The sequence below is a fragment of the Sinohyriopsis cumingii genome, chromosome 19 (assembly GCF_028554795.1).
Source record: "Sinohyriopsis cumingii isolate HCF-2022 chromosome 19, ASM2855479v2, whole genome shotgun sequence".
In the NCBI taxonomy this organism is placed as follows: domain Eukaryota; kingdom Metazoa; phylum Mollusca; class Bivalvia; order Unionida; family Unionidae; genus Sinohyriopsis; species Sinohyriopsis cumingii.
In genome coordinates, this window is record NC_142979.1 from 12,576,992 (window position 1) to 12,585,503 (window position 8,512).

Here is an 8,512-nt window from a genome sequence, read left to right on the forward strand (position 1 = left end):
ATCTTTCCCATTTGATGAATTAATCAGTACACAACATAACAGTATCCTCAGCTGATGACAATAGATTTCAGTCTCCAGCTGACAATAAAATAGAAAGAAAATAAAACTTGTACAGTAGTTATTGAAGAAGTGCTTATTGAATAAAGGGATTATATTGCAGTCTCGTGAATATTGCTCTATTTGTAATGCAAAGACATGTATAAAATATTTTTTACAAGAAATAACAATGTCTGGGACAAAACTGATCTTGCCCATAACAATGGCAACAGGCTCATTATATTTAATAATTTGCCAGTTACAATTTTAAGGAATGAGGTAAAGTGGATGGCTGCTTCAGGCTATCACTGATAGGTAGTTCGGACTTCCATAGAGGCATACTTTTTTCTTTTTAGATTTATATTTATAATTAATTTTTCTTTTATTCTTTCCTTTAGTGAGTTATGTTTGTTTCCTTTTTTACTATTTATTCATTTCTGTCTTTCTTTCTCGTATCATATATCGAAGGATTTGAATTAGCTTTAAAATACAACTTCAAGCAATTTGATTTGTAAACACTGTTATTTCAACTGATTACTCACATTTGCCATCAACACAATCATTATTGTTTATCGTTCCACTCTTTCCTGATGCCAATTAGTACAAATCTTTTGCTCTTTTGTTATGTATATTTGATTTAATTATATCTGATTTAATATATATATTTATTTTAATTTAATTGTTTGTCAGTTTTAAATTTTTCATTTTTCATTACATGATATTGTAATGTAAATTTATTCACTAGAGATGATACTTTTTTTTAGAAAATAGTTTGACCTTGACTGTTAGTTTATAAACACTAGGTGTGGATCTAAATCCTGACCTTGTTTCAGAATTTGTAGCAACCTTCGTAAACAAGTTCTATTTTATTTTAAATTGATTGGTCGTTTCCAAGGTCATTATGGGACTTTGTCTTTAAGATATAAACAATTTTTTTTATTTTTTATTTCATTGAATAAAAATGATTGGTTTTCGTCAGGGTCACACTGGGTAAACGTGATCTGTAACAAGTACTTGCTTCGATAAACTTTCAGAAGATAATCACGTAACCCTTGTTTACGTTTTAGAAAGCCCATATAAACCATGTTTTGGAGAATTAATCTCAGTAGAAGCTGGGCTGTTAAACTGTTGCATGTTGTGCTGTTTGGAGTTATTTCAAATTACTTGGATTCAAAAGGATTAATTCTGTTATTTTTCTGGAAAATACGTGTGCTCATGTAATATTGTGGAACAAGAAGAGTTTTTTTTAAATAAAAATTTATTCAGCTATCAGAAACCGGAGTGATAATTTTTATTTCTACAAGGAACTGTAGACTTCAACACTACAGACTGCAGCATATGTCATTGTCTTCCATCTCAGATTCTTCGTCGGGATTCGAACGTGAAATCAGAAGAACAATTTGTTATTAGGACTACAAAAATTTTATTCTTGGATTATTTTTGGATTTGATTCTATAAAACCGTAAGTTCATATTTTTTCATTTTTACAGAATTTTTCCAGGGAAATAAATTATTGCATTTTTAAAAGCTTGTTCGGTGCACTCTTTCTTGTGTTACTGTTTATTCGAACCTAAACACGTGACATAATACTTGACCATGTTTGTGTGTATGTGTGTGCGTGAGTTTGTGTCACAGAAGGGGGGGGGGGCAATACTAATGTCCATATCGGCAAATAAAAGAAACTGGAGGGGTGTGAGTCTTTCGGTCATGTTCAATTGATGGATTACGAATGTTATACACGTGTCTTCTATACTCTTGTTCCCATTATATATATGTGTGTGTGTGTGTGTGTGTGTGTGTGTGTGTGTGTGTGCGCGCGCGCGCGCTCCTGGGTCGTTAAAGTCGGGCGAGAGGGTCAACCATAGTTGCTCCATTTTTTCAAATAAAATTTTAACAGGTCGATTGCGGTCCTCACCATTAGTAGAAAAAAGTCTCTTCATCCTTGAGTAAATAGGCTCTTTTAAAACGTCGAGAAAACTTGGACTCTGTGTGTGCTGTTCTTTGAGTGAACGTCACCAACAACCACAGCATCTAGATTACAAGAAACCCCTAGATTCCCTTCAAAAACAGCCTAAAAATAAAATAATAGAGCTGTACAGGAGGCACAGAGTTGAGTGCAAATACAATAATATATATTACGCATGCGTGTATATTATTAGGCTTCGTTACACGTTAATCATTTATAAAAAATACAAGTTTTTTATAACCAACTTCTGCTGGCAATAATATACATACCTCAGCAGCGAGAATTTACTCTAAAAGTACCATGTTTGTGGGGGAAAATTAACAGCCAGAGAACTGTATGTACTCCATGAACATGAAGAGACAAATACGCATTTCAGTTTGCAATACTGACCTTGAGTCCGGCTATGCCACCAGTGGCATAGTTTGGAAATCACAGTATGTGAAATGGCGTGCAATTGACCTAATTCTTGTTTGTTTTTGTGTTGTTTTTTCTCTCTCGTAAGTTGCCTTAACACCATAAGGCTCTAAATGTAATATTGCAAAAGCACAATCTGAAAATCAAACGGTTATATTTAACTTAAATTAGTATTAGTTACTGTAAATTATGTAAAATTTTAATCACATACAATTGGATATAATACCTGCACCTCACAAATTTTATCTGCTGTTCATGTGCCCATTTATTTTCAGGGATTTTAACATGAAAAGATGTATATTTTTATCACTTTACTTTTAATTCCATTTCAATTGAGCTGATTAGACCAGATTTGCAAACATATAAAATTAGATTTACATGATTTACTTTTTGGACTTTTTGGAATAACGGTGTCGCGGAATTTTGTAAATCAAATTTTCATTGAATTGTATTTTAAAGTAAATTTAGCACTAATCCTATTGACCACTTGCTAATTACGCTTACACACCACCTCTTGTGAACCGCTCCGGGGGCCTAGTGGTTAGAGCGTCCGCCTCGGATGCAGGAAGTCGCGGGTTCGAACCCCGGCCGAGAAGACTTGGTAAAAAATGGTACTAACAGCAGCCTCGCTGGGTGCTCAGCATTATGAGGTGAGTGTTAGTGTTATGACTGGTCGGCCGGGTGTCAGGATAATGTGACTGGGTGGGACATCGTGCTACATGTCTGCGGCATGATGCCCCACTGTTAGACATCACTATAAACTGCCACAATTATGACATCTTAGCGATATGACTAAAAAAAACTGTTAAAGCTACGTTAAAAATCCAAATCAGACACACACACACAGCACCTCTTGTATGTTTTGGCTCCATAGAACTGTCACATGATGTGCTAGTTTTAACCCACTCACTTGTCAGACTTTTATGGCGTGTATATATGATTTGAATCTGTCACTAGAGGCATATGGCGTAGTATAACTAGTATGGATGCTACTTCATCACACACACACACACACACATACACACTATATATATATATATATATATATATATATATATATATATATATATATATATATATATATATATATATATATATATATATATATGTTTGTGATAATCGAATCCGTTCCTTTTTCTTTGTCATCTGTGTTTGATAAGGTATTTGGTCTTTGACTTTGCTTGATGAATGGGGGAATTTATCCCTATATTTCCATTATGCCTGTCGAATTTCAAATAACACAATGCTGTCAGGTTTAATAGTGTCTGTCTTCAGTTTATTTTTGTAGTAGTTTTATCTGAATTGACAAGCTGTATGAATCACGAGTTTTATCATTCATATCTGATTGGGGGCCCCGAGTGGCCGAGTGGTCTAAAGCGCTCTTCGTTACGGATCACTGCCATCTCACCTCTGTCTGCGGCGGTTCGAGTCTAAGATTCAGCCAATGTGGGCATGTGAGAAAGCTTGCCAGTAGCTTCTCGTGGGTCGGTGGTTCTTTCCGGGGTTTTCCGGGTTCTTCCTCCACCATTAATACTGGCCGCCATGTATAGCCTATCGTGCTGAAAAATGGCGTTAAACCCCACAACAACAACAACATCATATCTGATTGATTGATTGTTATTTTTACGGCGCACCAGAAGAGTTAGGCTTTCTAGCGCCATACAAAAGGTTATATGTATGATTATTTACAAATTATAAAAGGTTTTTATATCGGCCAGCTATATTGAAACCAAATAGTTAAAAGTAGAACGATAAGATGGTTAAGGGCAATTGACTTCCCGATCAACGGGGAATGTAAATGGTATTTGTTAATAAAGACAAATGAGAAGTTGTTGAAAGCTATGGACGGTACAAACATTACATAGCATTGCTCAAGGTAATGAAATAAAAGTTAGAGCTTAGAGTAAATGTTCACTGCTTTCAGGAATTCTTTAATACAAGTGATGTTTTTGTATCAAAATGTTCCTTCATGTCATGCACATTGTAATACTGATCACGCTTAGGTTGCAGGTCGAACCACTATCATAAAGTGCTTAACAGTGAATAGTTCATTGCAAGAAACGCACTCTGGTGGGTTTTCACCTTTTAGTATGTGGGAGTGGGTTATATAATTATGAATTGTTCGAATTCTTGCAATGATTACCTCCTCGCTACGCATGGTTCTGTAGGAAGGAGGCCATTCTCCTAGGGTTGGCTTGATGGCGTAAAGTTTATTATTCACTGCATCATTCCATGATACCTGCCACTTTTGCCGTAAAGTCTCTTTGATACTAGGGTTAAATTCATAATACGGTATTTTAAAATAAGATGGTTCATGAGATAGGGCCATTTTAGCAGCGCGATCCGCTTTTTCAATACCTTTAATGCCAACATGGCTAGGTAACCAGCAGTATACGATATTATGGGAGGTACTCAGCTTAGTATTTTTGACAAGAACATTGGTCAACAATGGGTTCTCCTGTTTTCTATTGTGTAGTGACTGAACTACTGATAGTGAGTCGGAGAAGATGATGTTGTTTAAAATACGATTGTTTTTGATATATTGCAGAGCAAGGTCTATTGCTCTGATTTTGGCTGAAAAAATTGATGTGCCATTTGGTAAGCAAATTTGTGTTGTGTGATTTCCACTAAAGACGTCTGCAGCATCCTTTTCCTCATCCTTTGATTCGTCGGTATAAATTCTTGTGTAGATTTTAAATTCGGTGAGGAGTTCATGATAAGAGTTGTGGAAGATGGAAGGGTTTGTCTCGGAATTTTTTTCCATCGTGTAGCGTAAAAAGTACTTTTGGTTGTTTAAGTAGCCAGGGTGGTGTTTCGGGGATGGATGTTTTCTGAATTTTAGAAAGATCAATTTTTGTACTGTCAAGGCTGGATGATGTTCTAATACCAAAGGAATGTATGGCGTTTGGTCTATTTTCGTATAAGGTTTTGTCGTTGGGTTGAAAAACAGCCGAAAAAGCAGGGTTCAGAGGGTTTGATTTTAATCTGAGAGCATACTGTGCGGAAAGCAGTTCTCTACGATGTAATAAAGGTGGTTCGTTCGTTCCAGCGACGAGGCTTTCACACGGGGATGTCTTAAATGCTCCCAGAGCGAATCTTATTCCTTGATGATGAATTGGATCAAGCATTTTCAAATATGACTTTCTGGCTGAACCATAAACAATGCAACCATAGTCTAGTTTGGATCGAATAAACGTTCTATATAAATTGAGGATGACTTTTCTACCCTCACCCCAGTCAGTGTGCGCCAAAGGATCTACGTTAAGTAGATCTAGAGATTTTAAGCATTTAGCTTTCAAGTTCTCTAGGTGTGAAATAAAAGTAAGTTTTCTGTCAAAGATAATACCTAAAATGTTTGTTTCCTCAACAACTGGAATAAGTGTTCCGTCCAGCGTGAGCTTAGGTTCATCATGATGTCTTCGTAACTGACAGAAATGCATAAATACCGTTTTGGATTTCGAGAATTTGAAACCGTTAGTACTGGCCCAATTTTGAATCTTGTTTATATTTTGCTGTAGTTGTCTTTCAATTGTATGCATGTGCTTTGATCGGTAACAATAGAAAATCATCCACGTATAACGAGCAATCCATTGAAGCAACTCCGGCGGATCGCTGGTTGGCATCGTTTATGGTCAGAACTACGACGTTATCTGATCGTCTTCGAACTTCTGACTTTCGTTCTTGATTAACAAAAACATTCTTGGCAAATGCTTTCGCAGTAGTTCATCTTACGGCGATCGAAGAATTTCACCTCTAACACCGTAATACGAATGCCCCCGTCCGTCCCTCTTATCACTCATATCCTTTATCTCAAGCAGTAAGTATCATCAATATCAACATTATATTTACAAGTTCAGTACGAAATCTATGTCACTCAACAGTACTCTCACTGCACCAACATATCTAACGAACATATGCAATGGTACATATCTGGAGCTGCGACGCATCATTTCCATCCACAATTTTTTGTGGTTGATGCCACTAAAGCGCGCGTAATCCTTGGTACTTTCAAGACTGGACTATTGTATTTCACTTCTGTCTGATTCGTCTCAGTGTCTGCTACACAACATTCATCCTTAATCTTGTGGTTGTGTCTGTTTTTCATGTATTATCTAATAGTGTAAAGCGCGTAGAGCCTCTAAAGATTAGGCGCTGTACTAAATCATCATTATTATTAGTAGTAGTTGGAGTAGTAGTAGTAAATAATGGAAATGTTTCCAGCTTTTCGTAATCTGATAATACCTTTCTGTAGGTTGTTGTTGTCGCTGTGGGGTTTAACGCCATTTTTCAGCACACGATAGGCTATACATTGCGGCCAGTAATAATGGTGGAGGAAGAACCCGGGAAAACCCCGGAAAGAACCACTGACCCACTTTCTGTTGGTAGATTCACTTCTAAATGTAACCGTGTACAGTAGTTTTAAACATAAAATATTTAGGTGTTTTCCTGTTCGCGCATGCATAGCATGTATTGTTAGTTCTATCATAATGCATTCAAAGCGTATATTTTATGTATTTAATTGATTCCCGTGACAGTTTGACTAAGAAATGATGGCTGTTCAACCAGTTATACGTTAGCTGTTTAAAGTCATATACGATCCAGTTTAGCGTTGTGTGGTCCTATGATACAGCTTATGATGTCCAGCCTTCGTCTGCCTAGAAGTGATTATCCATCAGCAGTCTCATGCAGATTGGAAGCGGTGATATGTGCGGATTCGTTCTTTGCATTTCTGTCCTATTAAAGTGCATTAAATCATCTTCATATCTGTTGCGTGCAATGCGCAATTTCAGAATTTTATGTCAGTTATACGAACAGCTTGAATTCATCATTTCGTAGATATGGTGTGAACTGAATAATCCCATTTCTGTTATGTTAACAATAGTTTTATATTTTATGATTATAAAATAACTCCATATGTTATGTGAACAAAATAATCGTATGCTTGTTGTATGTTCAGGATAATTTCATCTAGTTGATTGTGTAACGTATAGTCGTTCTGTTGTATGGATAATATCAACGGTAAACTGAAAACCTTTTCAATACTTAATCGTGTAGATTGGTGCCAGAAACTGCTGATTGAGTAGACCGGTATACATCATTCTTTTGAGTTATTTTGTTAAAAAATCAGTTATATTCTTATAAAAGATCTTCGTCTCCTTTACCAATCCTGTCCAGACCCGATTTATCCTTCTATTATTGGTGTCGGCAGTGGGATTGCATTAGTTGAGAATAGATTTTATTACTAAATGTAGGGTCTGAATTTGGTACTGACTGACATTTAAATTGTTTCAGATCGTTAAGGTCGATTTCCTACCTATGACAGGTGGAGTGAGTCTTTTCTCGCGTACATTGAAGATAAGATTCCCCCGGTCATTGTTTTTCACCTTGTTTGCACAGTTTACTTACTCTATGGATTTAGAGAGATCGGGCCTAGAGTCAGAGAGATAGGGCCTAGAGTTAGAGAGATCGGGCCTAGAGTTAGAGAGATAGGGTCTAGAGTTAGAGAAACATAGGTCTCGAATAAACAAGTTGTTCGGACAGTGTACATGACAACATACAGCCTATAATAAATTCACTTCAGCTGTGATTTTTTTGTTTTTGTTAGCTCCTCGCTTTCAATGGTTCTTCCGAGAACTATTAGCTCTTTTATGCCCTTTTTTGATTACAACCGAAATGTACGTTGTGTGACGCAGTCCGTATTTCATTTTGTGTGGTTGTGTATTTGTTGAATTCATCGTGGATAAGCTTGAATTCTATTTATGAGATGACGTTATCATGTTTCGCCTTTGAGACGTGGTCGCTGATTTTGTTCAACTTTGCTTCAGCAAAGACATGAATTTCCGTTGTGCTTTTGAGCTTTCGTTGATAGTCACTGTATGGTAAAATTCTCCGCTACAAAAATCAGACCAAGCTCTCAGCTGTTACTACCGAACGTATGGATAGTGGAGCTGAAACGACTGTTGCCATACACACACCCACCACGACCGCCATTACATCAATGACCACAGACACAACCGTTAGTTTTCCCATCAACATTTTTCAGCAGATGTATTGCGTTCTTGTACCTTAGCCTCTTCTCATGTGGAGAATTCAACC